General features: G+C 39.2%; 1 protein-coding gene across 2 annotated transcripts in view; it reads left to right on the top strand.

Annotated features, from left to right (window-relative positions):
* Positions 1-15,136, top strand: part of LOC149783002 (uncharacterized) — a 45,035-nt gene extending 29,899 nt beyond the window's left edge. For both annotated transcript variants that reach the window (XM_089934569.1, XM_089934568.1), the window contains one exon: positions 14,689-15,136. The gene's annotated coding sequence lies outside the window, so the exon portion shown is untranslated. The remainder of the gene's footprint in view (positions 1-14,688) is intronic.
* Positions 15,137-18,391: the final 3,255 nt, after the last annotated feature.

Genomic DNA, 18,391 nt, shown 5'->3' with positions numbered 1-18,391 from the left:
ATACACTTATATATTGATAACTTACATTTGTGTATATTGATAACTTACATTTGTGTAGTACACTCCACAATGAGTTAAAGAATGTACATGTATATGAAAAATCCATGAATTTGAGTATTATAGAAATTTCATGTATCAGTTAAATCCAGTTAGAAAAGACAACACGTATGTATACAAAAATGGCAGCCCTCATTTGATCTATATCCATTTGTCAATAAACACGTTTCATGAAACAATTCACTCTGATATTCATTATCCTAGCAGCATGTGGCTGTTGTTTAAATGCTACATGTACATGTACTTAAATTTGCCTAGAGTTTTATCAGCCAGAGACAACTACGCCATCATGCCGAGGCTACCAAGGGGATGAGACTATTCATAGAGAAATGAAAATGAACAAATTAATAAGTTTAACAAACATTCTTGGGAGATGTCCCACCTTCATTCAACTTGATGGCCAGATATCTGTTGTTTCAGAATATTGGAAATTTAATTTGGGTTTTACTTCGCCATTGGTAGCTATCATAAGCATGAACTTTTTTGTTGCAAACAGGAAACTTTCATGACACAATAAATATGTTCCAATCACTATGAAAAATGAAAGAATACTTTTATTTAAGTTTATTGCTGACTTCCTTTGATCAAAGGTCTTTGGCGAATTTGATGAAGGTGTATGTGTTATTGAAGGTACTGCTAAAGGCCAGGTATGAAGGACCAAACAAATGCCCATTTTTATTGCCATGGCAACATCAAATAATTGTGGAACATTGACTGAGATTGTTTTATTTTCTTCATTTGCTTAGTATGTATACAGAATGATCAGTGCTTCAAAGGTAATAAGTTTTCTTGGAAGTTTCAGCAAAACTATTTTTTGGGTACATTTTTCAAAAAAGATATTGCCATTGTCTGGTCAATTGTAGTCATTCCCATTCCCGCCTTTAGAGGTGGTCGATTGTTGATAGTCAGTAGCATGACTATTTAGGTTATATTACAGCACAGAGTACTAAGGCCAGGCATCAGCATAAGCGGATTATGATATAACAATGCACTGTTAGGGTGGGTTGTCAGTATGAACAAAGGATTTATTTATGTAACAGAAGATTTCATTGCATTTATTTCCAAGTTGGTGGCTTCCTGTCTTGGTGCCTTTGAATTTCTCCACTCAAAACCCAAGACTGCATATTACAATTTTTAACAGCAAAAAATGTTGCGAAAATAATCTGCAGATGATATATTTTGTCGCCAATAGGGAAGAACAATCTCAGTTTGCGACATTGGTGAAGCCTAGTGCGATCTGTGAATGATCTCCACATTCACTGGTTGAAAACCAACCTTGTATTAGAACCTACCTTTTGAAATTCTTTACCTCTGAGGATAGATAATTTAAATTTCCTTGCTTTGTTTAAAACCTCATTAAAGAATATTTTTCTTGACCAATTGTAATTAAATATTAAAGCTCCCAATAGAGAATTCTTTCAGTGTATTCAGAAAAAATATGTGCCTGCTTTATTCATGTATCTATGATTTCTGACATGCTGAAATGTGTATACCTGTCTATATATGTATATACATGTATTGATCACTATAGTTACATCTATTAACTTATTTTAAATCTGTGTGAGTACATGTGCAAGGCTAATTGAGTGTGCAAGTGACATTATTTTAAAAAAAGGTTTTATAACAAAATCCATCACAAAAAGTGAGGACAAAATGCAGATGGGTCTTTAATGACCAAATATATTTTCTTTGTGAAATAAAGATTACTATTATTATTATTATTATTATTATTGCTACAATGACAACCATCTTAAAAATATTGTTAATCATGCTACTCCTCCTTAATGGATGGATGTATTCACATGGGGTTTCACTAAAAGACTTGATCCAGAATGGAAATGGTACCATTTGGTCATCTAATATAACCACTACAAACACCTCTTAATTATCTTGTTATTGCTGCTCTGGAGTTGATGGTAAGTTTGGGGTATTTCTCTGAGAGATGCTTCCAAGATGGCGAGGTAGAAAAAATATGAGGCTGGCTTAGTTTTTCAGCTCAGAAGAGCACTCCAGGGTCTCAGCTCTTTATGGGACCAACTTCTTCAGACACTGGCACATGAGGGCCTTCCAGAAGAGGGACTGAATGTACAGGTTGATCACCTACCCCTGCAAGGGACATGTTAAATACTCCTCATGTTAGGACAGTGTGTTGCACCCTCCTGAGACCAAAAGAGAAGGAGGTGGTGTGCCACTCATTTCATGGCACTACAGTAGCAAGGTGGTATCTTCCATTATTGAGGTGGAGAACCACACAACTGCATTGCTCACTCACATTAGTGAGGTGGAGCACCACACAAGTGCATTGCTCACTCACATTATGGAGGTGGAGTACCACACAAGTGCATTGCTCACTCACATTAGTGAGGTGGAGCACCACACAAGTGCATTGCTCACTCACATTATGGAGGTGGAGCACCACACAAGTGCATTGCTTACTCACATTAGTGAGGTGGAGCACCACACAAGTGCACTGCTTACTCACATTAGTGAGTTGGAGCACCACACATGTGCATTGCTTACTCACATTATGGAGGTGGAGCACCACACAAGCATGTTTCTTCCTCCCATTAAGGAAATTAAACAACACATAAGTGTATTGCTCCAGCCAGATAGAGAGGAGGAGCAGCAAGTGTATTGCTCTCTCCAATTAGGGAAGTGGTGCACTGCACAAATGTGTTGATGATCCCTGATAAGGAGATGGAACATCACACAAGTGAGGCTTCCTCCTGGTAGGGAGTTGGAGCACTGCACACACATGTTGTTCCCTCCCGTTATGGAGGTGGAGCACTGCCAACATGACCGACTCCAGTTTTGGGAACAACCCACTCTGTCAAAGACTGCTGTGTTCTTCTTCCAGCCCAGTCTGATGAAATTGAGAGAGGAGGTGCCCACCCTGTTGCAGAAAGAGGCAGTTAAGAGAGTCATGAACATTCAGTCTCCCACATTCTATTCCTGAATCTTCCTGGTTACCAAGAAAGGTGTTTACATGGTAATGCATTTCCTCATGAACCAGAACAGATCATATTCTTGAACTTTTACCTTTCCATACTCTTACATTTGAACAGTGTTGCAGGTCTGGTTCCTACAGGATGTCTTCATTGCACCCTCGACAGTTTCTCCTTCTTGCAATTTAGAAACTAGACAGAGATTCTCTCTCAACTCCAAATTGTTTAGGACCAGATTTTCAAAATTTGCATAGGAGGATGAATCAGATCAGATTCCTGAGTGGGGTTCCCATGCATGCACAGAACTCCTTTTCTTGTCTGATGACATGTCTGATTCTGTTTCAGGTACTCATTGATAGGTGGAGAGCATAATTGTTTAGGGTCTTTGGACTTGGGACAATTCAAACCCTACATCAACAACCTATAGAACTGAAAGCTGTATTTCAAGCATTTCAAGGGTATATCAGCAAATAAAGGGTCAATGTGTCATTGATGTCCATCATATCATAGCTCTGATGTCAGGGAGATGGACACATCTCTTCCTTTGCATGGAAATGTGGAACCTGCTCTGCTCTGCCACCTCGTATAAAGTCACCCTCTAAGTTCACATTCCAAGAAAGAAGAATGTTTTAGTGGACAATCTGCCTAGGTCAGGAAAAAGAGTCATCATGGATTGGACCCATGGGGAAAGCCTCTGGTGGACTTGGTTGCCACCAGACTCAACGGCAAACTTTCCTTATATATCTCTCCAGTCCTAAACCAGAGAACATGTGAAGTTGACACATTCAGCTTCCATTGGGATTGTCTGTTTGCATTCATGTATCTTCTGAATTGTGGTCTAAGGTTGACATTGCCCGGGGTGGGAGTGGGAGGCAAGCGCCCCAATCCTCCAAAATGCCCCATATGGCCTGTGTCTCTTACTGCCTCTGTCAACTAAAATCCAGCTCCTGGCCTTCGCGAGTGGCTTAGATTTGAAGCCCAGCAGACCATGTTTTCTACTAACAGGAGAAGGGGTGAAGGCGGCCCACTGGCGCCTTAAAACCAGTTGCTTCGGGTAGATGGGACTCGTAAACCTTGGATGGTAGCTCATCTAGGAGAAGGAAAACTCCGATTCCAAACCTCTGCTGCCTTGTGGCTATACCCACTCATAGGAAAGGCTAAGGGAGTAAACCCCGACAGAAAATCCGGAGATGGAGTCCCTAAGGCGGTATGACATTGACTTCAACGTCATTCCGGCAACTCCTGCGACGCCGCTGGTGCCAAGCTGTATTGGCATTCGTCGTTCCCTTGGGCACACCAGCTGCATGGAGAGGGGGGATCTGCTGCATGGGCAACAGCTGATTCTCCCAGGCTTCATAGCTCCACTGGAGAGGACACTCCAGCGTCGTCATACGGCGTCGGCACAACACAAGAAGTAGCAGTTTACCGGTTCTAAGTCAAAGCTCGATTGGCGTAGAGCTTGGCGCCAGGGGTTATTTCTGACGGTGGGAGAGATCATCAGGTCTCACTGGACAGCTACCGCCCACCTCAAGCTGGGCAGCCCCCAGTCAGTAAGGTGCTGCCCGCCATGGCCTGCCTGCTTCACTGGGTGCGTGGAGCTTAGAGAACCATCTCGACAAGTGGGCCACAAAACTCTGCACCAGGAAAGACTAAAAGAAGAAATAAAAAGACTCCAACTCTTCGTTTTGCAACCTGGAACATCAGGACCATGTGTCCTGGATTGACCACTGACCTACAGCAGATCGACGATGCACAGAAGACTGCCATCATTGACAGAGAACTCTCCCGACTGAACATCGACATTGCCTGCCTCCAGGAGACCCGACTGGCTGACAGCGGCGCCATCAGGGAAGCCAATTACACATTCTTTTGGCAGGGGAAGCCCTTGGATGAACCTAGGCAGCATGGTGTAGGCTTTGCCGTCAAGAACACACTAATCGCCTTCATTGAACCTCCATCATCAGGTACTGAGAGAATCCTTGCCCTCCAGCTGTCAACATCCTTAGGCCCGGTCAACATCTTCAGTGTGTACGCCCCAACCCTCTATTCCACCTACGAGGAGAAAGACAAGTTTTATGAGGCACTGGATCAGGCAATATCCAGTATCCCCAACAATGAAAGCCTTTACTTACTAGGAGACTTCAATGCTAGAGTGGGAGCTGACCATGAGGCCTGGACCACCTGTCTCAGCTTTTACAGAAGGGGCAAGATCAATGAGAATGGTCAGCGACTGCTGGAGATGTGCTGCTCCCACAGCCTATGTGTGACCAACACTTTCTTCAAATGCAAGGAGATCCACCAGGTGTCGTGGAGACACCCACGTTCACGCCACTGGCACCAGCTAGACCTTGTCATCACCAGGTGTGCAGAACTGGCCAGTGTCCTCCTTACCCGCAGCTACCACAGTGCCGATTGTGACACGGACCATTCCCTGGTGGCCAGCAAGGTGCGAATATTGCCCAAGAAGCTGCACCACGCCAAGAAGAGGGGTCACCCACGTATCAACACCTGCTGTGCAAGCAACCCAGAGAAAACACAGCAGTTCATCAGCAAACTGAAGGAAGCCCTCACCAAAGTAACACCTGATGACACCATTGATTCCAAGTGGTCCCATATCCATGACTCTGTGTACAATTCAGCCATCACAGCTTACGGGAAGAGGGAGCGAAAGAATGTCGACTGGTATGAGGCAAACTGGGAGGAGATGGAGCCCGTGACTGAGGCAAAGAGGAAAGCCCTCCTGGCATACAAGGCTGCACCTAGCCCCAGAACACTACAAGCCCTCAGGATTGCAAGGAATAATGCCCAGAAGACTGCCCGCCACTGTGCCAACACCTACTGGCTGAACCTTTGCAACAGTATACAGACAGCTGCTGACACCGGGGATACAAGAGGAATGTATGAGGGTATCAAAAAGGCGACAGGCCCCCCAGCTACAAGACCGCCCCCCTCAAGTCCAAGACGGGCGAAGTCATCACAGACCAGGGGAAACAACTGCAGCGATGGGTTGAGCACTATCTCGAGCTATGGTGGCGCTCACCAGATAATATGTACTTTTGAGAGAGTGACGTATGTAAGGTGAAGTAGTTGGCATTTAAAACATGCACAGTGGAGAGAATGTTTGCATACCTCTATGCTACATTAATGTAATGTGGATGATATTTCTTTTTGATATTGTACTTTTGGAAATTTTACATGATTTAAGCACACTGCTAATTAAAATGACTGCTCCCTTGTGTTAAAAAATCAGTCTGAATTAGTCTAAAGTACACTATACATAGCAGCTATTAAAATAGGGAAAATGAATTTTGCCAGACTAGACAATACCAGCTTCTGAAAGTGCAATGAATGAATTACCAAATATATAAAATGTAAAAAAAGTTATCGGCTCTTTTTTATACAATTGACCTCTGAAGTTCAGGAAGTGAAAATGACCAAGTAGAGCTAGCACTTTTTTGAAAGGTGCACATTTGAAGTAAGGCCAAGCTGTATACTCTATAACCCATAGTACACCCATCAATCATACACCAAAATAAAGGGAATTAAAGGTTCTTTGCAATATACCTAAGATATACAAGGTCTTTTTTAAATAGCCAGTATAACCAGTGAGGAAAGCCGGGGACATTCTTTTTCTTTAAATTCCTAACCCTATGCAAAATGCGAAACTGTATAGCGCCACCTATATGCAACCCAAAACAATGTCACTGGAACTGCCCTGGACGCCATTCCAGACCTGCCTGTCATGGAGGAGCTAGACACACAGCCCACCCTGGAAGAGCTCGGAAAAGCCATTGATTGCCTTGCCTGTGGGAAGGCTCCTGGAAGCGACGGCATTCCGCCTGAAGTCCTCAAGAGCGGAAAACCAGCACTGCTCCAGCCCCTACACACACTCCTCTGCCTTTGCTGGGAACAGGGATACATCCCACAGGACATGCGTGACGCCAACGTCGTCACTTTGTACAAAAACAAAGGAGACCGTAGCGACTGCAACAACTATTGGGGCATCTCCTTCCTCAGCATCGTCGGAAAGGCCTTCGCCCGTGTTGCCTTGGCGCGTGTGCAGATCCTAGCCTCCCGCGTCTACCCAGAGTCCCAGTGTGGATTTCAAGCCAGCAGGTCAACTGTAGACATGATCTTCTTACTACGTCAGCTGCAGGAGAAGTGTCGCGAGCAGCGGATGCCCCTCTACATTGCCTTCATAGACCTGACGAAGGCGTTTGACATGGTTAGTCAGAGTGGACTCTTCACACTCCTGCAGAAGATCGGCTGCCCCCCACGTCTGCTTGCTGTCATCATGTCGTTCCACGAGAACATGCACAGCACAGTGTGCTTCAATGGCGCAACATCTGAAGCATTCCCTGTCATCAGCGGAGTCAAACAAGGCTGTGTCCTTGCACCAACGCTCTTTGCCATCTTCTTCTCCATGCTTCTCCAGTACGCATTCAAGGACTGCAGCGAGGGAGTGTACATCCATACCAGGGCTGACGGCAAGCTGTTCAACATCGCCCGTCTCCGTGCTAAGACTAAAGTCACAGAGGTACTCATCCGTGAATTGCTCTTTGCCGACGATGCAGCCTTGACATCACACACGGAAGATGGACTTCAGCAGCTGGTATGCTGCCTCTCCCGTGCATGTAAGGAATTTGGACTGACCATCAGTTTGAAGAAAACGAATGTCATGGCACAGGACACAGACTCCCCTCCCTCTGTCTCCATCGATGGGTACAATTTTGAAGTTGTCGAGAACTTCACATACCTCGGGTCTAACATCTCCAGCTCACTCTCCATTGATTCTGAGGTGGGCGGCAGGATTGCCAAGGCAGCAGCAGTGATGGCCATACTTAACCAGAGGGTCTGGAACAACCCCAACCTCACAGAGAAGACCAAACTGCGTGTCTACCAAGCGTGCGTGCTCAGCTCACTTCTCTACAGCAGTGAAACATGGACCACCTATGCAAGACACGAGAGGAAACTCAACAGCTTCCACCTGAGATGTCTGCGGCGCATTCTGCACATCCAGTGGCAGGACAAAGTACCCAACACAGAGGTTCTAGTACGCGCCAACATGAACAGCATGTTCTCCATACTCAGCGAGAGGCGCCTTCGCTGGCTCGGCCATGTCAAGAGAATGGACCCAGGTCGCATTCCCAAGGACCTGTTATATGGGGAGTTAGCAGAAGGTGCACGACCAACTGGACGACCACATCTGCGCTACAAAGATGTTTGCAAGAAGGATATGAAGACAGCAAACATCAATGTCAATGACTGGGAGAGCTGTGCAAACAACCGTTCCAGCTGGCGTCTAGCTGTCAGGCAGGGAGTTCAAAACGCAGAGGAAAAGAGAAGAATAAAGCAAGCTGAAAAGAGAGCTAAAAAGAAGGATAAGCAAAAGTGTACTTTGGAGCTATGCCATCGTCTCCCGTAGACGGATGGATGCCAAGAAAAAAAAAAAAAAAAAATCTTCTGAATTCTACCTTAAATTCTGTAAAAAAGGAGAACTTCACTGCTTATATGAATCTCATAGTCTCACTGTGGCCTTTGCAATCGTGGTTCATTGGTCTTCTAGACCTGTTGATAGATCAGTTCCATGCCTTCTCCTATTACCTCTGCTCTTTAGCATCTTCAGTGGTCAGAGAGAGGGACTGAATGTTCTAGGAGTTAATCACAATGAATGGAGATGTCAGACACTCTTCATGTTCAGTGTGTTGCTTCCTCCACAGAGTAGAGGTGATGCACTACTCTCCACATGCCCTGAGTGGCATGTTGCTTCCTCCTGCTGAGGTGGTTGTGCACCACTCTCCACATGCCCTGAGTGGCATGTTGCTTCCTCCTGTTGAGGTGGTTGTGCACCACACAAAACAAGCACATCAATATTTCTCTGGGACATATTTTTATGGCAACAACATGTGACTCAGAGATATCACTATTCTATAAAATGGGCCTGATATGCAATAGTGAGTACATTAAATTTTCTCTATTTTTGATAAGTTGTAATTAGAGCATCAATATACCCCCTTAACTGACAAATTCAACAACACAGTAGTGAAGGGTAATGTATTACTGTTATCAAAATGTAGTTTTTTGTTGTTGCAGGGGATGGTTTGGTGGGGTGAATCTAACATACCTATCACTATTGTTGAATCCCTGGGAAAACTGTAGTTTCTGGCTCCATATTCACAAAACTCTTTAACTTGACTGCACACTCAAATTTGTATTTTGGTTCATTATATTACATCATACATGCTTTATTTTAATGAAATCACTTACCGTATTTAACAGCAATCTTCAGCCGAATAAATCACAACTTACAAATATTTTGTATTTAGATCTGTTTGTTCAATATTGAGCATCAAAATTTGAGTTGTTTATGCACTCAAATTTTGTGAATATACTGTGTGGTTTTTTAAATACTGGGATTAAGATGTGGCTCTGTACCCATATACAGTATTATGTAATGACATTCATTCTTTTAGTTTGGTTGATTGGAAATTTACTTAATGTTTAAAATAATGTTTTAAGATCTCATTATTTGGATTGTAGAGTGTGAGTGAATTAAATCTTTCTCAATATCTAAACATTGAGAGTAAATTATTTTGAATATTTACTCAATAGACATTGTCTCCTCACCCTACCCTACTAGGTATTTAAAAAACTTCTTTTAAGTACAGCTTCATAAACATTTCTTTTTAACATTTCTGACATAACAAACTGTGTATCTAAAAGAAAGAACATGTTTTAGTTTTTATTCCTGGTTTTTTTGGTCATTTTTTCAGTCAAGTCCTGCTCATTGTGTTGGTAGTTTTTGTAGTTGAGTGGTTTTGCCAATAGTTTGGTAAACAGTTAAAATGTAGCTGGACTAATTTGCTATGATGTGAGCATACACTCATAAATAAAAAAATTAGAGCTTTTTCCAAAAGGGTAAATTTGAAGTGTTGTTGATCTCTCTCTCTCTCTTTTAAAATGATGTTTTTATTATGGTTTAGTGTAAAGCAGTGTGTATTTAATGTGCAACACAAAAATGCAATGTACACATTTATTTCTAAACCCCTTTTCCACTAAAAGTAATAAAGGAACCGACAGCTTTAATTTGAAACAAAAAGGCTTTTGACACAACATGTTGTGAAGCTGTATTGTATTCCCATACTGGAATGATCAGAATTGTACTCATATGAACTTTTAAAAAGAAAAGGAACAAAATTTTACAAAAATTCATGCTGCAAACATCCTGTGTTTTTTATTGGTAGAGAACTAGTCATCAAAATGTGAATGATATTCAAAGAATGTTAGGTTTAGCATTTGAACTATGGAGATGCCATATTGTTGGGTTCAGCATTTGAACTATGGAGATGCCATATTGTTGGGTTCAGCATTTGAACTATGGAGATGCCATATTGTTGGGTTCAGCATTTGAAATATGGAGATGCCATATTGTTGGGTTCTGCATTTGAACTATTGAGATGCCATATGGACATAGTACACAATTAATTTTACTGTATATTCTATACATTTGTTTCTCAGTACTGACCTTTCCACTGTGTGACAATCAATGCAAATCATATGTTAATCTAAAATACCTTCAAAGATGACTTCACAGTGAAGTTCTTGTCAAAGGTTGACCTGCTCTTTTTTTAGATGATTGACTGTCAACATAACAGCATGTAAACAGAACACATATTTCACTTCCAGATCATCACCAAGGCCTTATTACTCAATGTGCACTGTTGCCAAAATACATACAGACAACAACACCCTGAGCTCATATTATCAAGAATAAACAGTTGCCTTTAAATCCCTACCAAAAATGCATAAATAAAACTCTTCTATCACCACCAAAATGAGAGAGGAAAAAATGTTCTAAAAATAGACTAGAACTACATTCGTGGGTACTGAACTGGAAGTATTAATTGTGATGTAATTCCTGACAGGCTCCATGTTTTACACCAATTTTAGTCAAACTTTTATATTTGCATGCTATACTTATTTCAACTTTATACAAGAAGTCTTTTTGAATTTCCTTGCAAACAAAACATGTGACACCTGTCACAAAGTATGTAGTGCTGGTGTTCCACAGGGTGCAAGTTCTGGTCTAAGTGCTCTTGAGAAACCAAAACTAAATTTGCTATATCTTCCTTAATTGTGGGAATTTTTCAATGCACTAAAAACCTAATTGTGATACAAGATAAGCCCTGTCTGAAAATATGTTTGAAAAGTTACAAATATTGATAAATTCAGTTTTAATGGCAAATTAAATAAACATTTAAATTTTAAAAACTAAATTTTATTGAAAACTTAAATTTTCATACAAGTTTTAAAACACAGTTTGACAAATTTTAGACAGAAAAGTTGACTAATGAATGGTATTTAAAACAAATGGTAGTTTGGGTCTGTATAACTGATAACATTTTCCCCAGGGGTAGTGAAGCATCATAGCTCATAGTGATTTTGGCAGCAAACCGCAATATGCCTGTCCAGATGCATATAGGTGTACAGACTAAAGAAACACTGACAGGCGCTATGTTCCACATTCACTGTGTCAGGTACTTAGGCAGTTGTTTCCATAACTAATAGCACATTCAGATTTAAAGTTCTGATGGGACCACTACCATGTTTTATAGCAAAAATGCATTCCATTTCAGTGTCGATAACAACAAAAGGTGGCAATGGGATAGGAAAATAGTTTCTAGGGAGGTTCTACCTTAATGAAAAATGGTGCTGATCTCTCTCGTGAAAACCTAAGCCATGTCTTTGAGGTGCCATATATCAGTGTGGTGATATGAACTAATCTTGGTCACTTAAGGCAGTACACTGCACATGCCTTTATGAAACCATGCTATTACCACCAGACTACTGGAGAGCTTCCAAGCTGATCCAACTCTAACACTTTGTTCCAGATACCAGGCTAGACCTGAAAAGATACAATATGTTTCACTTAATTCTAGAAAACAGTAAGATTTATGTAAATGAAGTTAAAATGTGTTAGATATGGTGATTTCAAATTAACATTAAGGTTGCAAGCATGGGGGAAAATATTAAACTTGACAGAGTGACACTCAGAAATGTGAAGCACTGGCCATATATTAAAGTGTTAAATTCATCCTAAAAAATATGAGGTTTCTAGAAGCACATTTAGCCATTTACAAGTTAAATAACTAATCAGGTAGACTATGTATCATAAAGTTTAAGGCAATGTTGGGGTGGTGAGGTTTGATCATTGGTGCAAACATTATTACATACCAGTATACAGGAAAGTCAAGTGACAATGTACTAAATTAGAATGTGTTACTATAAGCAATCTTATTCATGAGGGAAATAACAATTTTGGATATTGCAAGTGAATACAGCCAAATGTGGTCATACAAATCAACTATAGGTACCAATAAATCCTATATCATCAGCTAAATGTGAAATTCTGATCCCCAAAACTTGTAAACAAGGATGGAAATTTGCATATGTGGGACATATACAATGTACTTATTAAGATCAAATGTGCAAACATAATTCAAATGATCTATTTGAACATTTATATGGTATTTTTAAAGAGTGTTGGTTACCAATTATTAAGCTCATTGATTGAATGGAATCAGATATCAGCTGATGTTTCAATACCGCGCTCTGTCAAAGTACTAAATTAAAATATGTTACCATACATAGGCATATTCATGATGAAAATAACATTTTAGGATATTTTCAGTGCACATAGCCATAAATGTGCCTTACAGATTCACTATTGGTACAATGTCAGCCTATATGATGTACTGAATGTGAACTTTTGATCCCAAACATTCTAAAATGGATATTTGTACATGTGGGATATGTAACCATGCACAAAGTTAAATTCAAATAATTTGTTTGAATGCTTCTTGTGTAATCTTTAGAGTGTCAGTTAACAAATAGTATTAGTAATTAATAATGCATAAAGCAAGATGGATAATTAGAATTCCCATAACATCATATAGGCCACAATGCCGCACTACACCAATCAATATCTTAACCTAACTGAACAATAAAATGGAATGCATTTTGTGTTCAACTTACATCATTTTGCCTTTTTCTTACATCCAAGGGTAAATATACCTGGGGGAAGCATATTTTATCCCTTTGACCTGTATTTCATTCTCAGACAGTTTAAAATGATTTAGTAGAGAACTTGAGTAGGTTCTAGTATAAAGTTTTCATTGCTGTTCTCTTACTAAATACCTTATAACTATGTTTATAAACAATTACTGAAGGCTATACAAGCAGATATGTGTTACTCAGGAAGTGACCCCATCATAAACACATAAATTAACTTCTTGGACCCCTAATAAATAGTCTGAATGGCCAATACAAATTATAATTTTGTCTTCATGTATTTTTAGTGAAGGTCTCATTTTGACTACAAAGATATTTTCTCTGACAAAATGTGACAAAAATCCAACATTGGAGCTTTTATATGGTGTAGGAATATATACATGCTGATAACATTTAATATGATTCCCAAAAATATTATATATGTGCATTTTAGGGGTTTTTTAAATTATTTTTTATATTTTTTTAAAATTTTATTAAAATTTTTAAAATAAAAATTAATTTTTTACTTTTAATTTCATTCTTATATTTTAAAAGTCAATATACATGACATATTAAAATTTCATGTGTCTATCGTTGATAATAAAGATTTTATACCAATTTAAAGTTTGCTCCAATACTGCCCTGACAGGACATAGTACACAATTAATTTTACTATATATTCTATACATTTGTTTCTCAGTACTGACCTTTCCACTGTGTGACAATCAATGCAAATCATATGTTAATCTAAAATACCTTCAAAGATGACTTCACGGTGAAGTTCTTGTCAAAGGTTGACCTGCTCTTTTTTTAGATGATTGACTGTCAACATAACAGCATGTAAACAGAACACATATTTCACTTCTGGATCATCACCAAGGCCTTATTACTCACTGTGCACTGTCGCCAAAATACATACAGACAACAACACCCTGAGCTCATATTATCAAGAATAAACAGTTGCCTTTAAATCCCTACCAAAAATGCATAAATAAAACTCTTCTATCACCACCAAAATGAGAGAGGAAAAAATGTTCTAAAAATAGACTAGAACTACATTCATGGGTACTGAACTGGAAGTATTAATTGTGATGTAATTCCTGACAATTGCTAGGTTCAGCATTTGAACTATTGAGATGCCATATTGCTAGGTTCAGCAATTCAACTATTGAGATGCCATATTGTTGGGTTCAGCATTTGAACTATAGAGTTGGCATATTGCTTGCAGAAGTGCAGCTCACAATGTGGATGATGTTTAGATAAGCTTTATTTTTAGAACCATTAAGATACAATTGCATGTATAGTTGACAAAAATAAAATTGCAACCCACAGCTGGTATGACTGGTGAGTATTTCATGGGTATCTGTGCTATGGTGGGGTAAGAAAATGGGCAGAGTACTTGTGGTACTGATATACTAATAGACAATTTATATGCTAATCATATGAATTGTTATCAGTTTAACAAATCATTTTCATATATTAGCGATTTCTTAAGGGAATTATCTTTAATTTGTACTGTAAATTCTAAATGTATTTTAAATCATGTGACAAGTTTATGCATTTGGTTGGCTTGTTAGCTTATGTCATTTGAGCATTTATGATTAAAAAAAGCTCATTGTTATATTTTATTTTTCAGACTTAAATAAAAAGCTGAAAGTTAAGCATCAGCCATGTATAGCAATTACCAAGTTATATTCTCCATGCTGCAACAGACTTAAAAAAGTTCAAAAGCAACAGAAGAAATCCTCCACTCTTTATCCACTATTTTCATATGTTTGTTTTAATCTCAGGATATTTCTGTCTTATTTTATTGAATTTAGGTGTTCATTAATTTTAAATGAAATGGTGCAATATTTTATTGTAGGCACAAGGATTTACCCTTGGAAACTGTTTCTTATTCAAATTGTATTTATTTTATAAAATGTAACACTTTTACATTTGTTGAATTATGTATTTTTTAATTAAAATATGCTATTTAAGATTTTTTAAATGTATTTGAATGTTTATAGATATTGTGACATTTTTTATACCTATTGTTTACTGAGTTTTGTTGATGCTTTTGATAAAATGATTTTAACAAATTCCACCATTCTCCGCTTGTTTTTATTTAATTACAGACAATCTTACATGAGTGTTCATTTCAGATGACATTTATGAGGCAAGTTAAATAATTTATTTCTTTTGTCGAGCCTTGAAGATAAAACATGTACAATACTAATAGTTGTAAGATTCTGTTTATCATGTGACAGACCATTGGGAATTTGATTGGCAAAACCAGTGTTTGAAACTATATTCTAATGTCTGTCCATTAGGCTATGTTGTGATGTCATTTCTTATGAGTTGTTATTAAACATGTTGTATATAGAAGAATCATGTTATTGGTATATTAACCTTGATAGCACAATAGTTACGTGATACATTTTATTTTGAAATATTGTATTTGAATTCAGACCGTTGCAAAAAAATAAGTATAAAAAACTACTGTATTTTCTTTGCATTATGTTTGCCTGCTTTATAATCCACTATCTTGTGGTAAGTTCCCCTCATCTCCTACTATATTAGATTCACTTGGAGACAAGATAAAAACTACTTTGTGTTGTCTGCATTATATTTATGTGCTATTGACTCAACTACAGTGAAATAATTTCCACCTCATCTCCTTCTCCTTCTATTTCAGTTGACATGATGCTTGGCAATAATATTTTCACTGTACTATAATAAATTATTTTGTGGCTCCTAATTTGTTCAGTGTTAGAACAACATGATTTTTGTACTGATTTAATTAAGCAGATTTGTGAGATTTTACAACATTTAATTAAAATGTATATACACAACTTTTTATGTTAACAGATATTGTCATCTTTGGTACTGAATAAAAGTAGAGAATGACACATCCTATCACACTGAACAGACCTGAAAGTACTGTATTTATCTGGTGATAAATCTATGTTTGATAATAAACCTACCCCAGCTTGTTGGTTTATTGGCAGACACTGTAAATTAATTTTCTTAAATTATCATCACCTGGCTAGCAATTCTTCAACTTAATGAAAATATTTATTAGGCTCAGAGGTGAAAAAAATATATTGTCATTTTGTAATCATCATCAACATTTCTATGGCTCTGCCTAGTCTTATCAAGTGGATATAAATATAGTCTAATGTCTTCATATATACCTAATTAATCCAGTAATAAGCCCAATGGGACTCACCCTTAAGAGATTAGGCTGATTGTATCCAGCATCCATTTTGCATCATTTATCTGTCAGTAGTTGCTTGTCATAACCGCGGAAGCCATATTTCTGATCCAGTTTGATCAAACATGGGTATTTCATCAAGGTCTTGCATGTTTAGTAATGAGTGAGATATATATTAACAAGCTGATCTTCCATTTTTTTCCCAGACTTTTTACCACTATGGAGACGATCTATCTGATACAGTTTTGATCATTATTATGATTTCCTCACATGTGAGCCTTGCTGCTATCATGCTGATCATTACTATGATTGTCTCACATGTGAGCCTTGCTGCTATCATGCTGATCACTGCTATGATTGCCTCACATGTGAGCCTTGCTGCTATCATGCTGATCACTGCTATGATTGCCTCACATGTGAGCCTTGCTGCTATCATGTTGATCACTGCTATGATTGCCTCACATGTGAGCCTTGCTGCTATCATGCTGATCACTACTATGATTGTCTCACATGTGAGCCTTGCTGCTATCATGCTGATCACTACTATGATTGTCTCACATGTGAGCCTTGCTACTATCATGCTTATCACTACTATGACTGCCTCACATGTGAGCCATGCTGCAATCGTGCTGATCATTACTGTGATTGTCTCATATGTAAGCCTTGCTGCTATCATGCTGATCACTACTATGATTGTCTCACATGTGAGCCTTGCTGCAATCATGCTGATCACTGCTATGATTGCCTCACATGTGAGCCTTGCTGCAATCATGCTGATCACTGCTATGATTGCCTCACATGTGAGCCTTGCTGCTATCATGCTGATCACTGCTATGATTGCCTCACATGTGAGCCTTGCTGCTATCATGCTGATCACTGCTATGATTGCCTCACATGTGAGCCTTGCTGTTATCATGCTGATCACTGCTGTGATTGTCTCACATGTGAGCCTTGCTACTATCATGCTTATCACTACTATGATTGCCTCACATGTGAGCCTTGCTGCTATCATGCTGATCACTGCTATGATTGCCTCACATGTGAGCCTTGCTGCTATCATGCTGATCACTGCTATGGTTGCCTCACATGTGAGCCTTGCTGCTATCATGCTGATCACTGCTATGATTGCCTTACATGTGAGCCTTGATGCTATCATGTTGATCACTGCTATGATTGCCTCACATGTGAGCCTTGCTGCTATCATGCTGATCACTACTATGATTGTCTCACATGTGAGCCTTGCTGCTATCATGCTGATCACTACTATGATTGTCTCACATGTGAGCCTTGCTACTGTCATGCTTATCACTACTATGACTGCCTCACATGTGAGCCATGCTGCAATCGTGCTGATCATTACTGTGATTGTCTCATATGTAAGCCTTGCTGCTATCATGCTGATCACTACTATGATTGTCTCACATGTGAGCCTTGCTGCAATCATGCTGATCACTGCTATGATTGCCTCACATGTGAGCCTTGCTGCAATCATGCTGATCACTGCTATGATTGCCTCACATGTGAGCCTTGCTGCTATCATGCTGATCACTGCTATGATTGCCTCACATGTGAGCCTTGCTGCTATCATGCTGATCACTGCTATGATTGCCTCACATGTGAGCCTTGCTGTTATCATGCTGATCACTGCTGTGATTGTCTCACATGTGAGCCTTGCTACTATCATGCTTATCACTACTATGATTGCCTCACATGTGAGCCTTGCTGCAATCGTGCTGATCATTACTATGATTGTCTCACATGTGAGCCTTGCTGCTATCGTGCTTATCACTACTATTATTGCCTCACATGTGAGCCTTGCTGCTATCATGCATATCACTAATATGATTGCCTCACATGTGAGCCTTGCTGCTACAATACAATGGTTATCTTTCAAACTGCTTCAGTATCCAAGCATGATGGTGGACAAATTGCAAACCGCTGAAACCTTTCTCAAAAGCATTATGTTGGTTCTCATAAGAGCAGAGTGTTGCTAAAGTTATTTGATTTAGTTTACATTTTTCAGTAGGTAAAACAATGCTAATTATTAGTGAAGAAACGGTAAAGCATTTAGCAGTGTAAGTTTAATTTAACCTTTGTTTGCACAGTGGTAATAGTTTTGGTTAGTATGTTTTGTTCACTTTAC

This window comes from Sinohyriopsis cumingii, chromosome 15, assembly GCF_028554795.1.
Source record: "Sinohyriopsis cumingii isolate HCF-2022 chromosome 15, ASM2855479v2, whole genome shotgun sequence".
Taxonomy (NCBI): domain Eukaryota; kingdom Metazoa; phylum Mollusca; class Bivalvia; order Unionida; family Unionidae; genus Sinohyriopsis; species Sinohyriopsis cumingii.
This window is presented reverse-complemented; position numbering and strand designations above follow the sequence as displayed.